Source organism: Amphiprion ocellaris, chromosome 1 (assembly GCF_022539595.1).
Source record: "Amphiprion ocellaris isolate individual 3 ecotype Okinawa chromosome 1, ASM2253959v1, whole genome shotgun sequence".
In the NCBI taxonomy this organism is placed as follows: domain Eukaryota; kingdom Metazoa; phylum Chordata; class Actinopteri; family Pomacentridae; genus Amphiprion; species Amphiprion ocellaris.
In genome coordinates this window covers 24,387,914-24,415,182 of record NC_072766.1, presented here as the reverse complement: position 1 = coordinate 24,415,182, position 27,269 = coordinate 24,387,914, and positions in this window count along the sequence as shown.

Genomic DNA, 27,269 nt, shown 5'->3' with positions numbered 1-27,269 from the left:
ACAAAATGAAACGATTATTTGCAGCTTCTTCAGTCAACAGGTTGTTTTAGTGGAGAGCAATAAAGAATATAAAAATGTATGACGGTAAAAAGCTTAGCAGTGACTTCATATATTTGAACATATTGTATTGAAGTGGTTTTGGTCTGACACTGTCCCATAATGCAGGATATTGCTTAAATTTTCGACCAAATCAAAGTGAAATTAATGTTGCTGATTGAATACTCCAGTAATAAATACCACTACAATCATCCATTTTCTGGATTATTGTTGACATTTCCATGTTCTATTAGCTGTTGTACCAGCAGTGCAAACAGAGAATCTGTTTTGCTAATAGAGTATCATCAGGAAATTATTTGGTTGAAGAGAAACACTTCTTAAAGTTGATTTAAATCTGAAACTCTGAACAGAGCCTTCTTCAGACCAGGCTAGCACAAAAGCATTAGTTACCGTGGAGATCTAGCACATTAACAGATAGCCACCTTCATAACATTTAAAACTGACTTTAAGCTCAACATACCTCAGGAACCCACTAATTTCACTTTGCAGTACAGCCCTTTGGCTCACATCTTGTTAAGACGTGTTTAGTAAAAATCTACATATATGTTGTTTGAGCAGAATATTAGACCAATTTGCATCCAGTTCCGCAACAAAATTAAGGCTCCATGTCAGTTTCTGACTTTTGTCTCTGCCTGACTAACCATCCATATATCCATCCTATCTGCACCATCTGAAAAAGGAAAGGATTGATCTGCAAGGTGGCTTTTGGGAAAACCTACTGACCATATAAAGAGAAACCCCATGAAACATCTAATGCTTGCATGTTGCTGAAACATATGAAATATATGTTCTACTATTGCAATTAGTCCGTAGTTATTAGACCTATTAGTACAAATCAAAGTGTAGTTTAGTTAATGTTCTAATTATTAAGGTTGAGAATAAAACTGCATACATAATTAAAATGGATGTATTGAGGTTAAGTGTGCCCATTGCCCATGACACTGAAAGGTGAATGTAGGGAGGGCTCTGCCCCAATTTCACCTCTGGATGGGAATACTTTAATGACATTGTTGACATTACTTCTGAGTACTGAAAGTACAAGTTCTGCTGCCAGTTTAACTTGTACAACTATATACCTTGCGTGTGGGATGGCAGCAGCCAGAGGTTTTTTCCAGTATGATCTGCAGAGAGAGGCAGGAAAGCATTCTGCAAAGGTCAGAAGTCTGTCACAGGCTATTACATGTAATATCTTTTAACTGTGGAGTTAATTGTTTATCTGATGTTCATGCTTGGTGGGTTGAGATCAAATCAAAATGCCTTGGGAAAGAAAAGCAGAGAATGCTAACAGGAGGGCTTGACAATATTTTATTTTACTTCCAATAACACCATCCTTTAAAATTCTTGCTTTATATAATACCGGTACATTGCAACAACAGCACAGTTAAGGGAAAGGTCATGGTACTGGCAAATAAAGTGCCATTAAGATAAAGTTAATGTCAGGTAACTACAATGTTTGGTTGGGGTTCAGAAAATATTGTGGTTCCAAACTATTGTTCCTGTATGGTTTAGGGTAGGTAACTAAAACACTTGCAGCACTAATGAATATTTTTTATTGTGGCAGCTTTATAGGCTGGTCCAATACCTTCGATGCTTTGGTTCACTCTTCTCATACCCAAAGTGTTGTTTTCAGTCACAACAGGTTCTAAAACCTCTCTGTGCACTAGTAGTTCAGCTTCAAACAGCAGACAGTTAGCGACTACCTGGTCAAAATAATGGAGCAGTTAACAGCTAAAGAGCCAAATATTTCTCCTGAGAGTTTGATAGAAACCAAAATCATGGCTAAACGACAGTGAATATTGGATTTACATTACTGAGGTGGATGCAAACATGCAAACACGCATCTTTATTATTACAGGTTTGAATTTGGGGAATGGTGCTGGTTACCGGTTGGGAAGACAAAAAAAAAAAAAACATAGAAAGCCTCACTTTGCAGCCTGACAGGATTGGTTCCTTATGTTTGTCATGTATTAAACCCAGAAAGTCTCAATCTATTTTCAGACTGTCATTGGTACACTGTACTTTAAAAGTGGAAATGCTCTGCCAAACTGCTGATTGTGTATTTTACTTAAAATGTGTCTTCTAGTGTTAAAAAAAAAAAAAAAACCCAAAAAACACTACATGGTCATATTAACAAGGTAAAAAAAAAAAAAATACAGTTTTCACTGGAGATTAAAGATAATAACTGCCAAGCCAACATAGATGCAAATTCTAGTTTCTTCTGCATTAATTTGCACATCCTATATGTATAATCAATGTGCATAAATGTCAAGTAATTAACCATTGACATTTCAGCACGTTGACAGCAGGGTAATGTATTTGCCAGGCTGCACCCTTTATATTTGATGACAGATTCAATCCTCTTCTCCACGGAGGATACCACTAGCGTATACATTTCTAGAAAGATGTTCTGCAATTCTTTAAAAAACATTTTTTAGCTTCTCTTCGCTGGGGGAGGTTGTGTTGCTCAGTCTCCTTCTTTCTCTGGCATACCTGGCCAAGTCATAGTTTACTTTTTTCTTCTTTTGAAACTCTTTTGTGATTTTTTGACAGTATGCTTTGGATCACTATTATGCTGGAATGCTCTTCTTCTGGCCAAGCTTCTGCGGACTTGGAGTCATTTTGTCAGACTCATGTGATGTGCCATATTCAGAATCAGCTTGATTGACCAATAATGTGAACACATACAAAAAAATTGAGTTAAGTGTTTAAAATACTTGCACAAAATACAGCACACATGTATATAGACAAGAGCATCAGGTTACAAAAGGAAAACAAGTGCAGTGTTTCCTCTAGGATTTTTTTCAGCAGCAGCGCCCGCGCATTTAAAAATGTCTCTGCCCGAAACTGCACCACGTTCAAAGAAGCAAAAACCTTTACAAATGTACAGACGTGAGTGGGAAGAGTGGAACCCCTGGCAATGGGTACAAGGCAAACTGTGTTTTCTGTTGCTCATGGACTGGCTGAAGTAAGGCAGCATCAGGAGACCAACATGGAGGAAATATGAGAACAGAGAGAACCCAAGCAGCAGGTCACAGTTTATCATCATCTAATCATCTCCTGAAGCTGATATGGTAAGTGGACATCAGTATATGGTTGTGAATTTACCAGAGGATGCTTATGTGGCCATAGACTCTACAGCATTTTAGTGACTCAATAAATGCCTAAGTTGTTTATTATTTTAAATGCTTATTAGTTTTTAATAAACATTTATTTATTAGCCTATATGTAATCAATAAATGGCCTTTCCCTCACTAAAGAAAAACTCACTCAGAACTCTGATATGTTAACAGTACTAAATAAATCGATACATGCATACACACATAAATAAGTTAATACACTAATTGTGTGAAGATAAGATTTAGATTTAGATGAAAAAAATGTATGTAGAGAATTTCTTTGTCCAGCATTCTGCATTCAGTTGTTTGTTTTTGCAGAATCCAGTATTGCACACTGGTTGGTCATTACATTTTATTAGTATGGTTTCACTATTTAAAATGACGCCACCTCTTTTCGGACAGAACCTGTGATAATAAAACAATACAATATTCTTAGTTTCATGTTAATAAAGCACTCAAACCTTTAAGTATGGCTGAGTGCTTTTTTCAGAATTAAATATATCACTCCTTAGGTGGTAGTGGCCCCAAGTTCAGTAAAGTTGGAAAGCTATTCACAGATTCAGACTTCTGGCATCAATAACTCGTTAGATATAGGTTGTCAAAACATAAACAATGCCTCTTTCCCATCGTTGTACAGTAGATAATGTGCTACAAGCCCAGTTTTATCAAAAGTATCTGTCTTTCAAGCTGCAGAAATAACATTGATGTCTATGCACAGCCGGCTGTGAACAGGTACGGTCTGCAAACTGCAAAACTGCTGCAACAGCGAAGAGCCACAAATATTCAGTAACTTCAATCTTGTACTCTGTAGTGTCTCCAAAATCACTGCAGCCTTCTAGTGGCTCCTGTTGACACCAGTGTTATTCCTGCAGCTTGAAAGACAGCTACTTTTGATCAAACTGGGCTTGTAGCACATTGTCTACCTTACAGCGATGGAAAAGAGGCATCGTTTATAATGAGTTATTGATGGTGGAATTCTGAATCTGTGAATATCTTTCCAGCTTTATTGAACCGTGGCCTCGAGGAGCTGTGGTGGCCGTCCTTTATTTTCATTTCTGAAAGGTGGCAACCCTAATGCTACAGGAGTTTTTGTATCAAAGAGCAAGCAATGTCGTTCACACTGACTGAGTGCACCAATGCAAATGTCCATTGATAATGCCTGTGTGAAGCACTTAACCATATGTTTCCCAGAGCTAGATTGTGCAAATACCGCACAGTGCGGTATGACACAGTGGTGTAATTTTAGAAGCACAACTATTGCACCTCTGATCAGTTGTTCTATACTTCTATCAATACCATCTATCTCGAGCTGTACCTCCTGATTAGTCAAAGTAAAAGTCAGCTTTATTGTCAATTCTTCAATATGTACATGACATACCAAGAATCCAGATTTCGTTACTCTCTCTTCGTGCAACAGTAGACATTAAATAAAGACTTAGAAAAAAAGATATTAAAGGGCAAAAAAGAACAAAGGAAGCAAAATTAGAGCCGAGCAACAACTAAGAACTAAGAAAAGCAGAACTGAGTGAAATGTAAACATGACCATGAGATAAAGTGACGGATTTAGTGCAGAATACTCAGAAAGAGAGAAGCCGCTGGGTCTGCACGCGCCGCCATCTTGGAACTACCTAACTTATGGCTGTAACTGATTTTTTTAGTAGATTACTCATCTTTTTGTATCTTTTTCCATCTTTGCGAAGTCTCAGATCACATTTTTCATTTACTCTAGCAAGTCTTTTCCATGTGGAGCCCTAATGTAGACATGTGGACTGACACAGAACATAGTGAATGCAGTTAGGCTAAATGGATTAAATAAATAAAAGTCACAGATGTATTCACTTTAGTTTCAGTAATTTCTAACTTCTTCTGTGTCAGTGATCACAGTTGTGTTAACTTTTGCCTACATTTTCAGTCTAGTCTTTCTTATATATTTGTTTTTGATTGTTCATAGATGGAAATATTACGTGTCAGATTGGAAATAATGCAATTGTTACGAGGTACAGAGGTACAATTTTGATTCATTTGACATTTAGGTGATATTACACGGGAGTATACCCACTTATGTTGTGTACTGTAATTCAAAGTAAAGAAGACTGCATGGAGAGGGCAGATTTTTCTTTCCAAAGACTCCTCAAAAGGCAACAAATCAATGCTGCCACAACAGACATTATGTTTTCAGAAATGGGCTGTGTCTGCTCAGAGAGTGTATGCCCATATACCTATCTTTGACTGCATAACATCAAGTTCAAACCTTTTTCTGTGCTGGGTAATACTGTTTTTGCAGAAAATAACCAACTGAAGCAGATGTGGACAAGCTCTTTAGAGAGAATGTCAGAGCACAGCAAAGTAATACGATGAATGTGTTGGTCGTGACAACAAATGTGTCTCTGAGGCTGGAACTGTCCCCAAATGAAAAAGAGCAAGCTTATCTGTCTGCTTCAATAAATTTTTATAGATATACGTAGCGAAAATAAAGGAAAATATTACAAGGCAGAAATAGTGCTTCAAGTATATTAAAAAAGGGTGGAAATGCAGACCGTGGTACACTAACCATAGTTGAGCTGCTGTTCCCATCCCTGCTGTAGTTTGCTCTCACCAGGGAATACTGTTAAGAATCTGCAACTGTGTGTCTTCTCATCTTCCTTCCTCTCTTTAATCTCGACCTGAGTGTTTGGTTTTACAGTGAGTGAAGTCTGTCTTCTAAGCCTTGGTGAAGGAGAGACAAGGTTCTTCGAGTCCCAACAGGCCTGAGATGTTTCTGATGAGACCTCTTTACAAACTGCATCATTATTTGAAGCTCCACCTGAAGTAAAATCCCACCAGAATACCACAGTATGGTGCTCCATCAACTTTTAATGAAACTTTTGTGTGTTCGAAACTATTATTTATTGTCCACATTCATCACAAAAGCTGAATGATGTAGGATGAATGCATAAAAAACATATTTAAATGTGTTTGACATCATCACATTTGGCATAATCGCTTTGGAATGAAATTCTCTGGCCAGCAAGTTATATTGGATTAAGCACAGAGACAGAGTAAAATGGGCCTCTCCCTGCTGGACATCTGTCCTACCCAATGGCTCATTTCTTTCCTTTACAAGAGAGGTGGTCTTACTTTAATGAGGCCTGTGTACTCAGGATGCTTCAGGCTAACATTGACTTTTAGCTGTTTACTTGACTGTCTTTCCCTGGAAAGCTGTCAGGCCAGAGAAGACTTTATGATGCCATTAAACATTAGCATCAGATTTCTGAGGGACTGAATCTGGTCACTATGACTGAGGTTAAATTAGCAGTGAGGCACACAATAAGAAAGCTACTGGGCCTACACTAGTGGGACAAGCTTAATATAGAAAGAAATAAAGAAAACGCAGGTTTCTAATTGAGGTCATTCAGGTGACTTTCTTACCGGCAATAGTAAAGGTTAAAGCTCTTGGGAACAGTGGCTTAAATGCAAAATACTTCACCTAATGTTGTGTTTCACCAGGAACTTGTATCTGCTAAATAATGTGACTCAGCAGAGCAAAAAGATTAAACTAGACAGCACCTGCTTGATTTTAAAAGGGAGAACAGGAAGTAACATAATACATTAAACTATGTTATAACTATTGCTCCAAAAATGCTTCTACAGATACACTACCTCACTGACCTAGCACTCATCATGAATCCAGTTAGAATTAAGTGGAATGAACAATGAGTCCTCAAACATAAAAACATATTTTTGTGTTGTAAAAAAAAAAACAAACAAAAAAATGGACAGTGTCCTGTTTTAGTTGAGCTGCTTTTGTTTCATCTTCCTCATGAAGAAAATCAGTCCTTTACATTTCACAGATACCCGAGAACTGTTATAAATATGACAAGTCTAAATGTCTAAAGTGTGCTAAAGTTTGAGATACTTCAGGTGCGTATCCATCATGCAGAACCACCAGGAGGACACCTGATCATCCCCCTAAAACTTTATTCTGCTGTAGAACAACGAGCCCAAATGTACAGCCAGGGTTATTAAGAACTATGTCCAGCACAAGAGTCCTTGATGCTATACTATTGTGTCAGTCTGGCTAGGAAGAGCTGTGAAAAGTTCTCCAAGATGCTTAGAACAACCTACCATACAGAATAACCTGGAAAAACTGTGCACTGGTGTACCAAAGTACATTAAATAGTAAAGTAAATACCTTGAAAACTGTGCATTAGTGTACAGAAGAGAACTGATGCTGTTTTAAAGGTCCCATATTGTGCCCCTGTTCAGCAAATTAATGAAAATCCTGACAGTATGTCTCTGCGCAAAATACCGAAGGGATGGTTTATTTCACCATTACTGTATAGCACATGCTGTTCCAAACTGTTTTGTTTGTTTGTTTTTTAGTGTCTCTAGTTTTAAATGAAGCTGAGCTGCTCATGTCCGTTCAGGAAGAAGACTCTCTTTGAGTCAGTTTAAAATTGCAATTAAAGCTTCCACCATTTCTGAATGTCCCTCAGCTTTACAGTTTTCAGAACAGTTCTGATTTGTTGGCAAAACTAGTGGTAACACTAGCTACATTAGCTGTACAACATGCTAACACTAGGGATTTTTCTATTTTTATGATGAAGGGAGTAAACCAGTAAATAAAAGTAAAGCAGTGGGTCCTCAGTTCCTCAGATGCTGGGTTTGCATGAAGACTCGTGTTCACTTTTATGTCCCTCAACAGAACATCTGTTGTGGTTTGCTCATTGCTGAGTAATTTCGAAGTTAGCAAAGCAGCTTTGGCAAGTAAATAAAACTGGTGGACTGCGAGGCCGTGCATTCTGAATGGCTCATCACTCAAGCAGGTGAGACAGCAGGATTTGGCTGTTAGCTGGGTGACTGTTGGTTAACCAGGTTCTACTTACAAACTGGATAAAATTCATACTGACTTGTGAGACTGAGAGGCCATTTAATTTTGGGGGGTTAGAGGAATGGCAGTAATAGGTTTCCTCTTAGTTTTAGAGGATACAAATGCCATTTTTCAGCTCATGGGGCCTTTAGAGGCTAAAGCTGCTCACAACAAAAAATGGATTGGCTTGTAGGAAGGTAACTGTTCTGTTACAGTTAATGTAACATATGACAAAGTTCTATGTTTTTCTAATTGCATGTTTTTGTATTTCACTGAGGGCCCTTTAAGAGTGACAGGAAGTTGGCAGTATCCGGAAGTTGGTACTATCTGGAAGTTGGCAGTATCAAGAAGTAAGTCATTATTTAATTGAAAACGGCTGTTCTGGTTGCATCTGGGCTAATCTCGCGACATCTACATATCCTGCATCGTGGGTATGTAGTGATTTATTTTGCCTTCATGTAAGTTTGCAAATGTTTATTTTTGGGTCAATGTTACATTTGGGAAGTTCGTTGTTGGAAACTTTCTCTACTAGTGTTAATAGCTGCTAATTGATATTCTACAATAAGCTCATATGAGAGTAATTACAAATAAATAGATCCAAAGACAAGTGATTTACATTCAAATATGTTGTTGTATATTTCATTTTTTTTTGAGAAAAATAGAATTAATACAAACAACTTCTAATGTTAAAAGGTAACATCTATGAATGGATTTCAGATATTTTTGATAATGAGTTGAGATGTTTAAAATGTATACTTGTACATGTTAAAAGCAAGCATGGTATTTGTTATCCCTTTTGTCTGTTTCAGTTTCATCCTTTTAATGTCAATAAACCTGTGAATAAGGAACCGAATGTCTTCAGAGTCTTGATGTTTGGAAGGCTTCTGTCTGACTGTCAAGTTATTTTCAGCACGTATACCGAGGACAGTACACAAACTATTTGTGGCATTATTTTTTAAGGCATCCTTATTTGACTTTTTGTGCATATTGTTTTTCCACAGTACTAAATACATAAGTATACACATCTTATTTACATTTTTTTCAAAATAATGAACTCCCAGCCAACATAATTAAAAAGTAACCAGCAGAGTGTAAATCTTTAACCAACACTTACACATTGGATGTTCAGTAAAACAGAGCACATACAGAAGAGCTGATACAGTGCACACTCTGTTGCACACTGCACAGAATAGCCACCCACGAGCATGACCCAGTTTTCAGAAGTGTTGAGTGAGTGGAACGCAGATCATCCTCCTGACTATTACACTGAAAAACACCTGACCAGATGTTCATCAGGAGCAGTAAAATGTTGCTTTCCGTTGTGTTTAACATGTGCATCAGGCGATGCTGCAATTTAGAACAGACTGTGTTTTGGATGTCTAGCAGACCTGTGAGTGTGTGCAGAGGATGCAGGACGGCTTGGGAGCCGCACACACAGCTGCTATGTTCCCTGTTGCTGGTTGATAGGAAGCATTGACAGGGAGCATGGGGAGTGCAGTGACAAATCCAGTGTGTTCTGCAGTTCACTGCTGAAAATTCAGTGGAGAAAAATAGCTGGCTTTTGGAGGTATTTGATGGTTGATCATTATACATACGGGGGAAAAATCTAAGTTTTTTACATATTTGGATGTGGTGGGGTAGAGGGGTGCAGCACTCTTGGATTAAAGCAACAGGAGACGCTTGCCGCCCTTTAATTTGGGCACTTCAATGGCAGTATGTGAGGAAAAAGTGGAGCATTTACATTTTCCTTTAAAGGCAACCAGTGGCCCAACACAGTCATGTTAATTTAAATTGGGTTCTACCAGCATGGTTAAGTGTAAGGCACAGTGCCAAACTAACTGCTTCTACAGTCAGTCTTCATTGGAGATGGTATTTTACTGAGAAAAATGATTACAGACATAGAGAGAATTGGGAACCCCCAAATTAAATAACCACAGCGAAGACTGGCCTAGATTGATCCTTTTTCTTTCTTAAGCATAAAAGCAGTATCTGTTTTGTCAAGCATAAAAGCACCATGGGCTGTGTGAGCAGATAAAGACATATATATATTTATATATATAGATATATATGGTTGCATTTTTGTATTTATTTCGTTTAGTATTTTCAGTCCCTTATCTAAAAAAGCTGGCAACAAGACGATCCCAGGTAATATTTTTGAAAAATATCTTTGGAAGGCTGAGAGTTGTGTGTGTGTGTGTGTGTGTGTGTGTGTGTGTGTGTGTGTGTGTGTGTGTGTGTGTGTGTGTGTGTGTGTGTGTGTATATATATATATAGCGAGAGAGAGAGAGAGAGAGAGAGATCTATATATTCAAGCTTACATTCAAGCCATAGCACAACTCAGAATCTTGGCACTGCTGAAAATTGCCATGAGTGAGAGACAGGTAGCGATAAAAACCTGAAGATCTCCAAGACAGCTGTTCATTACACCAAGAAAAAACAACATATTACTACCAAATTGCTAGCTGGTCGCGGCAGGAAACTGTCACAGCCACAGCTTAAGGCTGTGGTAGTGCTTCCTGCTCTCTCTCTCTCTCCTAGTATAGGTGTGTGTGGTGAAGCTGGCAGCAGGTGTGCTGCATTGTAATCAGCAGACGAGCTGCAGGTGGAGCTGAGTGACTGGTCTCTGGGTGTCTCCATAAAAGCAGACTGCACCCATCATTCAAAGCTGGATTGTCATCTACTCTCTAGTTAGTACTGGGAGTAGAACTGTCTTTGCCACCAGCCTAGAATTTCCAGTAATTCTGTTTTCTGTGTTCAGTAAGCTGATTCCTGCCTGCTGAGTTGCCTGGGTTCCTTCGTCTGCTGGTTCTCCGCTCTGTCAAGGATTTTGCTTCCTTCTCCGGAGGATCTCCACCTGTCGCCAGCTTTAACCTGGGAAAATCGGCTTACACCTGGATAGAGGACTTTCTCTGGAAACACCTGCCACGACCGGGTTCACAGACACCAACTTACCAATCACATGGCGGACACCTGGAGGGAGAGTTCTGGGTGAAGTCAAACCAAAGGACTGTATCTCAGCTCATCAGCTAAGTCTCCAAGCCCTAGTATCACCAGACTATTTGTATTCTTAATACATCAAATTAAATAATTAGCGTTCCGTATTTAACTTAGTGTACTTTATGCTTTGCGTAAGATAGTTTTAGTCTGGGGTTTCAGCTCATAATTCCTGGTAGTCCAGGCTGGGTTAGTTTTGTATTTTCAGTTGTTTCCCTACCTTGGTGTTCCCATATGTGGGTTAACCTTAGTTTCATTTTTTTTCATGTTTTTTTCAGTTTTTCATGTAGTTATTCCTCCATACCACTAGATGGGGTTTTTGTTTTTTAGGTTCAATAGTAGTTTACTTCTTCTGTGTCGAAGATTCTAGTTTCGGTTCCTGTATAAAGTTTCTTGTTGTGAATAAAGCATTGTTAAACCATTTACGCTGGTGCTGTTTCATTTCCTGAGCCTTTTTGAATCAGCCGTAACAGAAACCTACCCTACAAGATGACTGTGCACTCATCCAATTCCTATGTCAGGAATTGTTGTCAGACCTTCAGGGACCTTAAAAAAGAGTGGGCACCGTGGCGAAATGTGACTTGTTCGACAAGGACAGTTGGAAACCGACTTCCTGAAGCTGGTCTGAAGTCACACAGGGCATGGAAGAAAGCCTTCACCATCGAAAGGCAGAGGAAAGCCCAGTTACTCTTTGCTGGGGATCACAAGGATTGGACTGATGATAATTGGGCTAAAGTTCTTCTTATTGATGAATCCAATTTTCAGTTGATGTCTACTCCAGCCTACTTACTGGTTAGGAGAAAACCTAGAGAAGCCTACAAACCGGACCCTACAGTAAAACATGGGGGTGGATCAGTGACGATCTAAGGTTTTTTCAGCATGGGTGGAACAGGGCAAATGCAATTGTGTGAAGGGCGAATGAACCAGGTCATGTACAGGGCTACTCTTGGAAACAGTCTTCTTCCATCAGCTGGAAAACTCTATCCTGCCTCAATTCACTGGATTTTCCAACAAGACAATGCCCCTTGCCACATGGCAAGGTCAGTTAAAGACTGGGTGGAGAACCAGAACATTCCAACCATGCCTCAGCCTGCTCAATCACCAGATCTAAATCCAACTGAAAACCTGTGGAAAATCATCAAACACAAAACAGAACCACAAGCCCAAAAACAAAGCTAATTTGTGAAACAGTAATGGGCTGCTGTGACAGCAGAACAATGTCAGATGCTGGTGGAGAGCATGACAAGATGTATGGCTGCAGTCATCCCAAACAATGGTTATGCAATCAAGTGCTAACTCCTGTGTGTGTCATCAATGCCACAGATACTGATGTAACTTGGGGGCAGTGGTGGTGCAACGGTTAAGTCTCTGAACTACTGATCAGAAGGTCGGAGGTTCAATCCCCGATGTGGCCAGTGTTGGGCCCTTGAGCAAGGCACTTAACCCTTCCTGCTCCAGGGGCGCTGTACCGCTGCTGACCCGTCGCTCTGACTCCCCCAACTGGGGAGAGATGCGAAAATCAGAACTTCCCCTCGTGGGATTAATAAGGGATAATAAAATAAAAAAAATAAAAAAAGAACTCAAGTGATTTTGGTTATCATGAAGAAAACCATGGAAAATGGCTAGATATCAGCTCTTAAATTAAACTCGTCTGAGCTATTTTTGTTGTCATATTTGTTCTAACAAATGCACCTTTAGTTGTACCAGCCATGAACAAGAAATTGAAGAAAAGAAGGGTGGTCTAATCATTTTTTTCTATCTGTATATGTGTGTGTGTATATATATATCAAATGAATTCTCTGTTCTAAATATTTCTGTTTCATTTTTTTCATTTTGTTATATATATTTTTTTACTGGGAAGTTGTTTGTTGTACCTGCAAAAAAGTTCTCTAAAGTGTATGTGCCTTTTCTTCTGCCACACGAGTAACAACACACAAAACTTGCAAAAACATCCACCAGTGTGTGAGGATTTACCTCCTGTCATTTCCTGATGAATGTAATAAAAGATTGTGCTGCTCACACACAGCAGTCTTTGGCACCAGTGTGACGCCGCAGGATAAATGCTAATAACTAGCCTGCTTGTTTGGAAGGCATCAAAGTAAAAGGCAGGTGCATGCTGCAGGTTGAAATTCCAGAAAAGATTGCTGTAGACAAGCAGTTTGATGCACAAACACTCTATAAGCAAACTCATTACATTGAATTCAGTTGTTGTTGAACTGTACAGTAACATACTACACTGCATGTGTATTTGGGTTGCGTGACTTCTTTGTATGATTTTTTTAGACATGCATGACCTCAGCAGCTCTCCAGATGTCAAGGGAAATGTAGACATAACTTATCAATTCAGATATTGTAAATGTACAGACTTTAGCAGATTTGAAAATGGGCATTGACTCAAATTGAAAGGCAAGATTTCGATAAAGTAAGCATTTGGTGGAAATGCAATTTTACCGTAAGGAGGAAAACACAGCTCAGTCACAAAATCAAATAATACCGAAACTATTCCCGCTTCAATATCCTTCTCGATAAACATCAGTGGAAGACTCTTCGCTTTCCAGATGGCATCTCATTCAATCAAGTGCTACCTCAGACTAGAAGCTGGGTAGTAATTTACTGGGTTTTTACTGTTTATTTTGTCTTAACGTGCTTAAAACAACATGCGCAAGCAAAAATCGACTCGTTCATCATGACTCATCTCTGTACATTTTCAGAAAAATGACTCCATATCAGCTTTTAGCCAGTCCTGGCAAAAATGTGCAGCTCACTAGTGCAAAGCTGACTGAAATCCACATAGATAAGGGAACTCTATTAAATTGTTAGTGCAAATAGACTACTGTATTATTATTTTTTATTTTTTATTATTTTTTTTTTTAAATTCATTGTCTGCTTTGCCATAATATCAACTGCACTAATGATAATAAAAAAGAGGCTTTTACAGGAATATGTGGAGATCCCATCCATTGATAGACAAAGCCCAGTGACACGTGATGGCTGGCCTGCCTTCATTAACCATGCATGCCACATTCATGTCTCGTTTGATGGATAACTTCTTGGCACCTCAGTACATTTCACTGGAGCACTTGACCTTTATTGACATGGCCCACTTCAATATACTGAGCAATGAAGGGCTTCATCTATTTAATACGATTGCTTTCGTCAAAAGCCTGCCTGGCCATGAGTGAGGCTCTGTTTAGATTTATGTGGCTAGAATTAGCGTGCTGCTAAATGAATGAAATTAAATGACTTAATAAGATGAAATGAATGTTAAACAGAAGATGAATAGAAGATTAGCATTTGGGCCGACAACAAATGCAGGTCAACAATTTAAACCTACGCTGTTGTTTAGACAAATGCATATTTTCTCCTTGAACATTTGGCTTTTACATATTTACTTCTGCCAAAATGATGTATAGATATAGTCTGTGTAGAATCCGTACACACATTGTAATAGGTGTGTAGCTTAACAATACCTGGGATGGACCAGTCAGCAGCGACAGTCGCGTTCAGTGCAGGGCCTGAATACAGAGGTGCAAGTTCTGTTATAATTGGTTGGCTTTGATCTCCGAACTCTGCAGGAGGCTGCTTATGATACATCCCTGGAGAAACCTCCTCTGCGGGCCTCCGTCGGCTCTAAAGCCTCCAGGTTCTCACCATTTTCCAGAATTGAAGACAACACACCCGACAGCTCAGTCTGACGTGAGGGTTTCACAGTTACTTGAAGGTCAACCACTGTGTTTTGTTGGGTTCAGGCTTTGAGCAGCACTGTTACTTACCTCCTTTCCCTGACTATACGAGCTGGGACTCCCTTGCTCAGACTAAAATGTGCCATCCATTTTTACCTTTAATGATGTTCTCATTTGAATTTTTCCTTATCTTCAGTTTAGGGTGTAACAGAGCAATTTCAGAAAATATTTCAGTAAATTTTCCTGACCTCTATTGCAATAGTTGCTCCATAGTTTTAAACAAAACACATTTGTATTGAGTCTAATAATGTTTTTCTTTATGTCTTTACATGAAGAAAACACATAAAATGCTGCAGTTGCTATGTCTAATGCCCTCTAGCAGTTCTCACTTTGAGCTGACTGATAATTAGTTTGGCTGGTCACTAGATCCGATATTCAGAATTCCCCTCATTATCAGTACTGAATTTTTTTCCCCCTCTTTTCAGTGATGTCCTATAAAATACCTTAAAAATGTGCTACGTGTGCTCTGATTCAACTGCCTTTTTCTATCAGGCACCACTCTGTAGTCCTATTGCACATCACTAACAATAGCAACACTGAAGAATAAATGCTGAAATGTTTTGTTTTGTTTTCAGTTAAATATATTTGAAACATAAGTAAACAAAAGTGTTTCAGTGACATTTAATTTGTGTCAATCTGGAAATTCTCATTTTTATCACAAATGCATATGACTTCCAAATACAGCTTATTGAGACTGATTTGCTAAGAATCTGCATCAGTCTTGAAAAAAACTATATCACTCTCACTTACAAACTACAGAAGAAGAGGTGAACTCAGCTTTCCATTAAAAGAATTGATCGATTTATCCCTCATTCATTAATCCATCACATTAGAGACTTGCTTGACCATCAGCCAATAATAAGTGCATATAATTTACATTAAAAGTGACGGAGCACCCTGACAGCTGAATGATAACAGAGCAGACCAGATGACTGCAAATGTTTCAGCCAAGGATCTGCATCACATATCCTCTCCTTCATCCCTAACTTCCTGCCTGCATCTTTGCTTCCACTGTCCAACAAAAATATGCCAACGAAATAATTTTTGAAAACCATTGAAAAGTGACAGTGTAGTTACAAATCACTGCTCCATAGCTGCTGATCACGTATAGTAACATTTCATATCTGACACCTTTGCACTTTGGCTGCTCAAGCTATTGCTAGCATTTGGCCATGCTTGCCCACTCCTTTGGATTCACATCTGTTTCACCCAATGGAGACATCTGTAGCATCCATTGACAATTTGTAGGACCTATATATGCCAGCAAATCATATTAGATATTGACACTTTATTTAAAAACAGTGAACAAAACCAGTGTTCAACTGCATCAAGGTAAATGTATGCTAGGTTCAGAAACTACTGCTGTGAATCCTGGAGGCCCTGATTGAAAGTTTTGGTGGAGATGAATTTAAAAGAAAGACATGTGGTTGAAATATTAGTAGGAAATTCTGATGACTATCACTTATCACAGGGCTGCACAGTGACTGTTGCCTTGCAGCTTGGAGATTCCCAGTTCTTGTCCTGGCCAGGGCCTGGGGTCTTTCTGCATGGAGTTTGCATGTTCTCCCTTTGCATGTGTGGGTTTTCTCTGGCTTCCTCCCAAAACATGTTGAGGTTTATTGGTGATTCAATTGAATTTTATTTATATAGTGGCAATTACAATTGAGATTGTCTCAAGATGCTTTACAGAACCTAAATGGCCTGAACCCTCAGAGCAAGCCCTAAGGCCCTAAAACTCCCTTCTAACAGGAAGAAACCTTGAGCAGAACCCAGTTCACACGGGGTGACCCATCTGCCACTGGCTGGCTGGGTTAAGAGGTACAAAGTCTTTTTGTAGGGACTACATTCTAAATTTACTGTAGGTGTGAATATGAGAGTGCTTGTTTGTCTCTATGTGTAGTCCTGTGATAGACTGATGACCTGTCCAGGGTGTCCCCTGCTTTCATCCTAAGTCAGCTGGGATAGACTCCAGCCCCCCATGACTCTAATGAGGATTAAGTGGTGTATAGATAATGGATGGATGGATGGATGGATGGATGGATGGATGGATGGGCATTCATTAGTTAAAATCCTACTCATTAGTTCAAATGAGAAAGAAAGCTGCTAAAACATGTTTTGTTTGTACATTCTTAGTTTTTCATGGTGTCCAAATGTGAGTGCTGTTTTTTTTTTTTTTTTCAAAAGTGATTATTACTCAGCTGACCCTAATGAGGATTAAGTGGTGTATAGATAATGGATGGAAGGATCTCTCGTCACCATTTACACTTACATGCTAGTTAGCTGCTATGTTCATGCACAGCCTTTGATACATGTAGGGAGCTTCTGTTTTCCAGTTTGGCCAATTGAAATCCCATTGATTAGATGCAGCTGAGTAAATCTGACTGTAATTATAGGTGTACACCTGTAGATATTGAACACTGGCTTTATATGTGTTTACAAGGGTTCTGAAAATGGCTGGCCTTTGTGCAGGTTTTGAGTGTTCAAATGAAAAAAAGGCCAAATCGAGCATCAGACAGTAACTTTTCACAGGTGAAAATTTACAGTCTACGCTAATGATTGTGTTAAATTTGATACATCTCAGTAAATAGACTGGTAATGTTTTTCTTTTTCTTAAGCTGACCTAAGATGACTACCATGTATATAACAATAGTTGATGCTAGTTAATTCACCAGCAGGAGCATGGCACTAAATGCTTTGCATTTTTAATAAAAGTAATATTATTAATTAGTAAGATGCTGGAAAGTATATTTATCCATTAGCTAGAGCTGTGTTTGTGTTACTGTTTTATGGCTCCAAATACAGGTAAGTATGTGCAGTGAAGCTGCTGCAGGGCGATTGCAGGGAATCTTCTCTGTCATAACTTGAAATGAAAATGTAAATGCCAAAATGAATTAGTAGCCTGTGATGCTAATTAGAGAACACACCTTGATTGAACATGTCCCTATGGTCACATCATTTTTAGTCTTTTCTAAAGGTACCATTCTTTTTGTCCAGGCCTGTTTCATGAGTTTATTTGTTTTTTAATAATTCTGTTAAACCACGGTTCAAAAGCAATGTCTGACTTTCATTGGTTAATTTTCCTAGAATTTTTATTTATTATTACTTTTGTAAAAATATATGTATTTCTGTGACCATTGTGGGTTTTTCTTTCATTAACCGAGGGGTACCAACAATTTTGCCCACGTGTGTATTGCTGTATTACTCCAATATTACAAATTGCAGTGGTGCAGATTACATCTAAACTGTTTCAAGGTAACAAGGGATTATTTATGTGTAAATATGCATGAAACCCCTTTGTTTTGTGTGTTGCATCACTGATGCATATCTGTCATTTGTACCAAGCCAAACAGCTAACAGTTAATTGCGGATAGACTTCCTGTCTTGTTAGACAAGCATGCATTAGGAGGCACTGCTGCATCAGAGCAATATGGAAGCCACATAGACACATTGCTGCATTGAATGACAGCAGTTAATGAGGGATCTACATGTATATATCAATGGGCTGTGACAGTTAACTAAATTACCTGGTGCTAACTCAACTTTTCACGTCCTAGAGCTTGTTAAGACACTTTTTTGTCCGATCAAATCAGAGAAGTTAGAATGCCCAAAGGTATATTTAAGTGTGAAGAGGACAAAGCCCAGTAAACAGAAGCCTTAACAAGCAAATCACTTCTCTGTGAATCAATTCCAGTTGTGCTCCTTCCCCAAAGTATGGTATTAATTATACAATAAGTAAGGACCCAAACAAACCACATAATATCAGATATTGACCATGGAGGCCACCAGAGTCAATATCTTCTTTTTCAATGACAGCCCCCTAGTTGATGTTGCCTCTTCTTCCTCTGTGCTGCTTACTTGTATTTTGGATTTAGTCCTGCAGGGACTGGTTCCTGCCTGTCTCCGTCCCTCAGAGAGAGTCTGTCATTCATAGCCACACTGTTTATTTTTTGACCTTTACATTTGTTGTATCCGTCTGTCCTTTGGCTGGCTTTGCAAGTGGAGCTGTGTCCTCGGAGGCGAAGCAAGGAGGATGAAAGATTCATACGGCACACGCGGTTATAAGGGAGGTAGCGGGAGATCTCCACCAGAGAGAGTTAATTAGGATCTCCCTTTCCCAGGCAATCACTCTGCTCTTGACATTTCATCTCACTTTTTCCAGAACAAATCTCCCTACTACTTGTGGAGGCAGGCAGAGAGACAGAGAGGAAGTGCTTGACCTTGGTGAGGTGTGGTGCTGCATTGCTGGTTTTAGCCCACATCAGTCTGCCTGCCCATGATAACGGTCAACATGAAACAGTGGAATAATCCCACAGCTCTCCCAGCAACCTGTCTCTAACAGCATGCCTCCTTCCAGCTGAAAGGAAGAACCCTCTCTTTTGTCCTCCCCTTTGCAAATCCATTATTTTGTTAAAGAAGCACATATATAAATGTTCCACAGACTCATTTCAGAAGGTGCCCAAGGTTTCCTTGCTGCAAAAGAAAACCCTCAGAAAAAACACATTCATATGCAAATCAGTCCCGGTGGTGAGGTTAGAGCGAGTGTAGCAATACAATAAATGAACAAACCAGACCATCAACACTTGTGATTTTTCTTCTTCCTCTCATGACAATAGAAATAGGAAACATAATCATAGCTTGGCTAAATTGAAAACATTCAGTGTTCAGTGTGAAAGAGAGATCTGATGATCAAACCCTAACAAGAGAAAGAATTGGTCTGAGAGAGAGTGTGTGAGGAGGTAAAATGTGTTTATTGTCCCCGTCTCCCTGTCTGTCATTTGAAATTGGAGAAAGCAGACTATATTATTGGACACCAGTGCCAGTCCCAGCCAATGATCTGGCTCTGTGATAGATCTGTTTAATGTACACTTTATAGCTGGCAATCCCCGGCAGAGGATTTTTCAGAAAGCTGACAGAGTGGTTATAGGTAACCTGCTTGCACAGAAAGGGGAAAATTACTGTTCTGAAATGACTTCAACCTAAAGCGCTAAAGTGGCCTCTCAGTCCGCTGAACCTTTCTGACGTGGCTGAAACAGATGACAGAATTTCCTCACCTCTCAAAGATTTCATCATGATGGGAAGAGAAAAAAGAGACAAGTAGGAGTGTTTGTAACAAAATGCAAAAAAAGGGTGAAACGTGATTCGCTGCTGGGCCTGTGACACTGGGACTTTACAGCCATTAATTGCTGCTTTTATGTAATCACACATAGAGCCATTTTTTATTGCGGGCTGTTGTTTATTGTTTATTCTGACAGGGCAGGGGCTTCTTTGATTACTGCTGTGAGCTGCAGGTCATATGACAAAAGATCTGAGGGGTCATGCAGGCAGTCAGTGAGGGGCATTGAGCAGCCCTTGGCAGAAGCTGGCCACATTGCTGATTCGCTCATTAAAACCTGTGTATGGGTGTAGGTCAACCAGGTTCTGACAGGTGTCAGTGAGATGAATGACTTGGTCATAAACACGCACACACTTCTATCCTCACCACCCAGCGAGAGCAGCCACTGCCAATAGGGACAGTAGTCATGGAAATGAGGGTCGCTAACCCTGTCATGCTTAATTCATAAATCAGTTGCTGTGACCGCCAACGAAGCCGGCGCTTTGCTGCAGAGTTTTAAAATCCATTTGTTGTTATTTTGACATAAGCAATAATGATATCAGTGCAATAATTTTTCAGTCCAGTGTATCTGATGATCATGTCATCTCTGAAGCAAAGTCTGTATTGATTTGTACAATTACAATCAACCAATTTTTTTCTCCCTACGGGATGATGTTTAAGACGTGTCACTGTCAGATTGATTTCATTTCAGTCGTTTGGTTAATGCTCTCACTATGAGCACAATGTCAGAGAGATGTTGCAGAGAACCGGTAACATACAGTAGATGAATTTCTGTTCTCATTGCATAAGCTGTGTTAAAGGCAGTAGCGATGCTCATTAGTAATAAAATGCAAGTCCAAGTCAAATGTCAAGACTTTGAGTTCATGTCATGTTTAGTCTTCATTCAGTAAAGGCTTACATTTAAAGATTAAATGGTAATTTATGGTAATACTGGTGGATTCTGTGGATTTCAAAAGCAAATGATGACTTGAAAGTGTTTTAGTTTTTCTCAATTGATAAAACACTGTTCCTGAAAAATAGCACATATTTCCCCAACACACTGCACATTATTTGTTTTATTTGAACACAATTCAAAAAGCACTGCACACTTGTGTCAAAAGTGCACTTTATTGTCAAAATCTGAACTTTGTTTTCAAAATTAAGACACATGAAGCAAAACTAGGACACTGCACTGCTAAATGCAAAACACTCTTCTCTCACTGTTTTTACATGAAGTGTAAAAAATGATACAGTCCTCAAAAATGACAACTTAAACACAAATGCATCCTATAAATGACTCAGAGGGGGCCACTGCAGTGCCTGACTGTACATTATAAAATAAAAATAATGCTAGACAAAAAATACAGCACTGTATTGTACACAGTACAGTATGCAGATATTTACATCGCGTCTGCATCAATTCTTTCAGCCTGGTCAGACCACAGGATCTCATCAACATCACTAGCTATGTTTTCTATGGCCAAGCAATGTGGAAAGAAAGACCTAGTGTGTCTGATCCAGCCCTGACATGCATCAACAGAAACATCACCACATGCCAAGAACATTGATTGCAAGAGATTTTCCCAAAGTATGGCTGCTGCTCATATACCTTCCACCTCCATGTACAGAAGAATTCTTCTATTGGCTTCAGAAAGGGAGAATATGGTGGCAGAAAAAACACAATAACATGATGTTCATTTTGAACCATTCCCAAATAAATAGTCCTCTATGAAAACTAACATTGTCCCAGACAACAACAAAAACCGTGTATTCTTGCCAAACGCCCTGTTGCACCATGTCAGTAGACTCTCGCCAAGACCATCTAGGAAAGTCAACAAATGCTGGGTGTTGTATGTAACTACATGACGGTGAATTACTCCAAGATTTCTTATTGCAGCACAGAGGGTTACGTTGCCCCCACGCTGACCTGGACGTTGACTATAGCCTGTTGTCCAATGATGTTTCTCCCTCTTCTCCTCCTCTTGACCAGGTTGAAACCAGCCTCATCCACATAGATGTATTCATGTGTATCATCAGAATCCAACTGAAAAACTCTCTGTAACAAATGCACACCAAACAGAGAAAAAGTCAGTCATGTACACTTTCTGTAATTTTACCAGCACTTGTGAACCAGAATTATACGTTAGATTTTTCACAGTATTCTCAGAACATGTCTGACTGCTTGTATTGTTCCAGTATAGACATGTCACTGAAGTGACAAACAACATTTAAATACATGTAAAGTAAACCACAGTAAACCTGAAACCATTTACTTTATGCACCATTCTTGCCACCTGCTGACCTTAATAACAGATTGCATTCTGAACAGCTAATTCTGCTTCCCAGCAGGTTTTATAGTGTGCAGTTCATTGGTAAAAGTGTTTTCAGTTTTGACCTGTTGTGTCTTAATTGTGACAGCAGTGTTGGAACAGTGTCCCAGTTCTGCTTCCTAGTGTTCACTTTTTGAAAAAATGTGTGCTATGAGTGAAAAAGTGTGTTCAAATGAGCAAGAACGTGTTCAGTCTTTTGTGAAAAGAGTGCAAGAGTTTTGGAAACTGTGTGCAAACCATGAGTAGTGTCCAAAATTTGGACAGCAGTGTCCTGTTATTGAGAAATGTGTGCAGTCAGTTGGTGGCTGTGTGCAATGAATGGAATTTAGTGTCTTATCAATTGAGAAAAACTGTAAAATGAGCTAAAACACACAGTCAACCTGAATATTTTAAACCTGCTTTTCAGCGCTAAATTATCCCACTTGTCTTTTTTCTTCATCAAATTATCTTCATCTGCAGATGTGGAATAAAAAAAGAAGGAGGAAGTGAACACATTCAACAAGAAGGCAAACAGGGCAAAATTATATGGAACTAATGTTTTTAGTTATAAATAGCAGCAGCTTTTAGTTTGCAGAAATGAATCATTTAAAAGGAATAGCTCAACATTTTTTGATACAGCGCTTATTTGTTTTCTTGCTGAAAATTCAGTAAGAGGATTGATACAGTCTTGTGTCTGTACAGTAAATATGAAGCTACAACATCATCCGATTAGCTAACACTACAGGAATTTCGAAATCCTAACAGACATTGGGTTTCATAAGGCGACAACTTCCATTCTTCTCACTGGTCTGAGACATCTACACTACCACACTGTAGATGGTAACCAAGTGGAGACTGTGGTGCAACAGCTTATGATGCTAGTAACACATTAATGAGAGAGAGGCTTCAAGAACTAGAATGTCTGGGGGTTCACAATGGACCTGTAAACTTCTCACATTATCAAATAATCTAATCCAATTTTTAAAAGAGGTATAAATTTGACCGAAACCCCTGCGTTGTGAGCTGGCCTTAGTTTAGCACAAAAAATGATAACTGGGAGAAATGGCTTGAAAGAGCTTTGTTAAAATGCAAAAAATGGCACAATGGGGTTTCACTGGGGATTTCTTTATTGTCAAGGTCAGAATTTTCTTCATTTACGGTCTTTGTGCTAAGGTAAGCTCACTGGCTGCAGTATAAGCACCATGTTTTGCATAGATATGAGTGTGGAGTGTTCAACCATTCTTTCTGAAATGAGCGAATAAGCTAATAAACGTCGTATTAAATAACAGAATCACACTGCAAGAGCCGTGTGACATTAAAACAAAGACAGCAGCACCGTTGTAGCTGAAGGCTAGTGCTAAAACAGGAGCTTTCTATAACAGGATGAGCTTTAGTTAGTCTAAACTTTTTATTTACTCCACATTCTGTACACAATTCAGATCTTCTGTTTACCTTAGCTCAAGGGCTTTAAAGTCACTGAGACCAAGTGTGCAGCACAGACCTTGTGGAAGCTCCACTGAGACCAACTCAGCTCGTTGTGCTTGTTGATTCAGGGTCATGCACCTGTCTGGCTGGCAGCAACACCAGGAAATGAATAAAAGGACAAGGAATTTTGTCAATATCCGAAGGCCTTATTTTTGACATTCCAGTCTTTGAAAGGCTTCCACATTTTATATGTCACTGTCAATGAAGTTTGAACTCAATAATATAAATCAAAAACAAGTCTGTTTCTGCACGACTGGTGTATTAATCTTTGGTCGACATATATCCGAAGTGGTTTAGAGGGGGAGAAGAGTAGGCTTCACATCCACATCAAGAACATTACTGTGATAATCGGGGACTCATGTCAGGACATATTCCATTATGGTAGGGCACTGTGGCCTATGAAAGATCATGAGAGGAGGGAAGTTTCAGGAAATGTAAAAAGGAAAAAAGAAAATTAAAGTACTGGGAAAGGTAAAGAGTTATTCTCCCAGATAAGAGCACATTAGAGCAAGTGCAGGATAAGGGAAAATGAGTCAGTAGGCAGAACAGGACAAGGTCGATGAGGTTTTATACAACCGAGAGAAGATCTGATGTTTGCAACCAAGAGCTAAAAATTAGGTCATTAAAAGGTAACCATTGGAGGCATGGACCAAATAAAAGATGAGCGTGTTTTAAAAGTACCAAGTTCTGCTTAGAGTAATGAATATTTTTCCCCAACACAATTATATGATTTTAATATAAAATCCCTTAATTAAAGATCCTATTCTTTTTTATGCGACTTTCTCACCATTTATTTAGTCCGCAGATTTAGCTGCTCTTTCATCACCACACAATGGATTATTTTCAGCTATAAAACTCAGATCTTGATAAGGCATCAAACGTTTGTCCAGAGACATTTCAAACAATCCCCATCTTGAAAGAGACAAATTATTATTATCAGCTCGCCTTCAATTAATTTGGATGTCATTTGTAGCGCAATGATCTCAAAGAGAAAAGGCGCTATATTATAAAACTAGCTAATTGTCTTGGCTTGGAGCATGGAGGATTTTTTTTCCCTGTCCTCACTGCCTTTTATGTCTTTCCCTGCGGCAGTTAGCATGTCCGTCAGCAGCCATGGGATTCTTATTGCAAAACTCTCAACCCCTGCCTGCTTGCTATTGTAAGCTCAAGCAACTGGCTGCAGTCTATTAATATGAATCTCACCCAATCTTAGTGAAGAGTCTGATGTCTGGCAGCTGCTTGTTTTCTCACTATCATTTCTCTTAAGGTGTAAAGATCCACTCTGCCTTCCTGTACATTATCTTCCGTTCTGCTTGTTGTCATTGAATTCTTTGAACATAACCATAGTCATGTCTTGTTAACCTGTTTATTTTTAGTATTATCTGTGCCACAATGATGCTTATTCAGTCTTAGTGTAAATAAACATTAGCAGAACAACTCTGTTCTTGGGTTGTCAGGGGAGACTGACCTCTACCTTTTTATAAGCTGATAAACCAAGTTTTTAGCGGCATGGCTCTAGAGATGATGACATTAGTCTGTCCATCACCTCGTCCACCATGATCCAGACTAAAATATCTCAGCAACTATTAAATGACTTGCCAGAAAATTTTGTGCAGGCCTTCATGTTCCACAGAGGATGTAGCTTACTGACCCCATGGCTATGCTGAATGCATAACATATGCAAACTGTATTGATGTTTCAACACTTTGCTTACAATAAAATTAGGGACATCAGGTCCCCAAACCGATCATTTAATATTTAGTATCTGCCAATACCGAGTTCCAATCCAATACCATTTCTTAGATAATACACACTCCAAGTACATTAAAGATATTAAAATCAATCCACTGTATATGTTTGCCAACTGAGTAGCTTTGCAGTGTATTAAGAAAAACACTTATGCACCCAAGCTGTTACTTAATGTTGTATAGGTAGTCCTTTCTGTAAAGCTCTGATGTGGCACTGTCTGAAACAATATAGTGTGGAGAGGGTAGAGTGTACTGTGACTCCATAAGCCACAAAAGATGGAGAAAACCTGTATTTTCTACTTGCATTTGAGAAAATGTGTTTTACGTAACTGTAGTATCTGACTGCACCACCGAGTCAGAGCCTCCTACTGTTTAACACTATAGGGACCCAGTGAGGCTGTCACTCGGACTATGGGCAGTTCCATGTTCGCATGCAGAGAGCACAGCAGGGTTTTAGCTCGTATAGGGTCACCATGACGAAGATTCATGTGTCAGTTAATAGCCTCCGGCCTGAGCTCATGTATTTAAGTCAAGCTGGGATTGACAAGGACAACACTCCTATATTCCAGTGACACATGCAACAGAGCTTCCTTTGTTGTTCATTTGTGTGTCTGCTGACTAAAACAGGAGTATTAGCAGTGTGCTCAATTTGTGTTATCAATTAATTGACTATTGATTGATAATGCCGCTAATTGTTGATTAGGAAAATTTGCCAAAATTTGAATCCTTCACCACAAACTGTCGTCTTCCTTTATGACCCTTTGTGGCCCAAATTCAGATATTTGAGAAGTCATTGATTATAATCAGATGGCTAAAAATTGGGTGTTCATGCTGCAAACGTAGGAATAGATCAGTCTTCTATTTATATGTGTGTGTGAGGTCTGTGCAGCCTGTTTTACACCCAAATGGGCCATAAAGTGTCAGTTGTCTTTTTTTAAATTAAACCACCTGAATATGTGAAATGACTACTTTGCATCAAACAGGGCGTCCAAAAATGCACAAAAATGTCCCCAAATTACACAAATCCAGAGATAAACTCAATTTCACATCACTGTGCTGGTCCAGACAGTGACGACACAACAATCCCAAGATGAAAGCTCACCGGAAGGTTTTGCCAGAACCCTACCCACGCTGCAGGCGTAGCTGCTACAAAAATGATTTCTGTGGCACATCTGCTCTGTTCACATCTGTTATGTGTTCAGTGTAGCCATGGCATGACTTTTCCTCTAGCTTGGTTAAATGACATGGCATTGATAATGATATGCCAGAGGTTGAATTGTGATAACTGATGATTTCCCGACTTTCCCATTTATGCCGCCAGCACCGAAAACTCTTCATTTACTGAGATAATTTTAACTGGTTGGCACAAAACAGCATCATTTGCAATAAGTTTGTCAATCATATTTTTTTCAGCACATCGCCATATTTATGTGATTTGTCAGAAATGTTATACATATCCCTGCTAGCAGAGAAACCAGTGGGCCGAAATTTATATCTGGAAAACAGTAAAACAAATATATCTAAAGATGTCTGAAAAGTCTTGAGCTGTGTTCACTGACCTCATAAAATAATTTGTAGAAATTTCAGGTGTCTGATAAGTCCCAGGTCAGAGCTGCAAAGAACGGTAAGTCTTGCAGCAGATGGCATGGCCTCCACAGAGCCATGATCTCAATAAGTCAGTCTGGATTACATGAAGAGACAGAAGACACCAACCGAAAACCCAAATCAACAAAAGACTGGCACAACACTTGGAATAACTTATCAGGCCAAGTACCTAGGACAATTGTGCAGAATTCAAGTCACACCAAACATTGATTTGATTCAGGTTTTTTTTTCTTTTTAGTGCACTTTGTATAAAGTAAATTAACAAATAAAA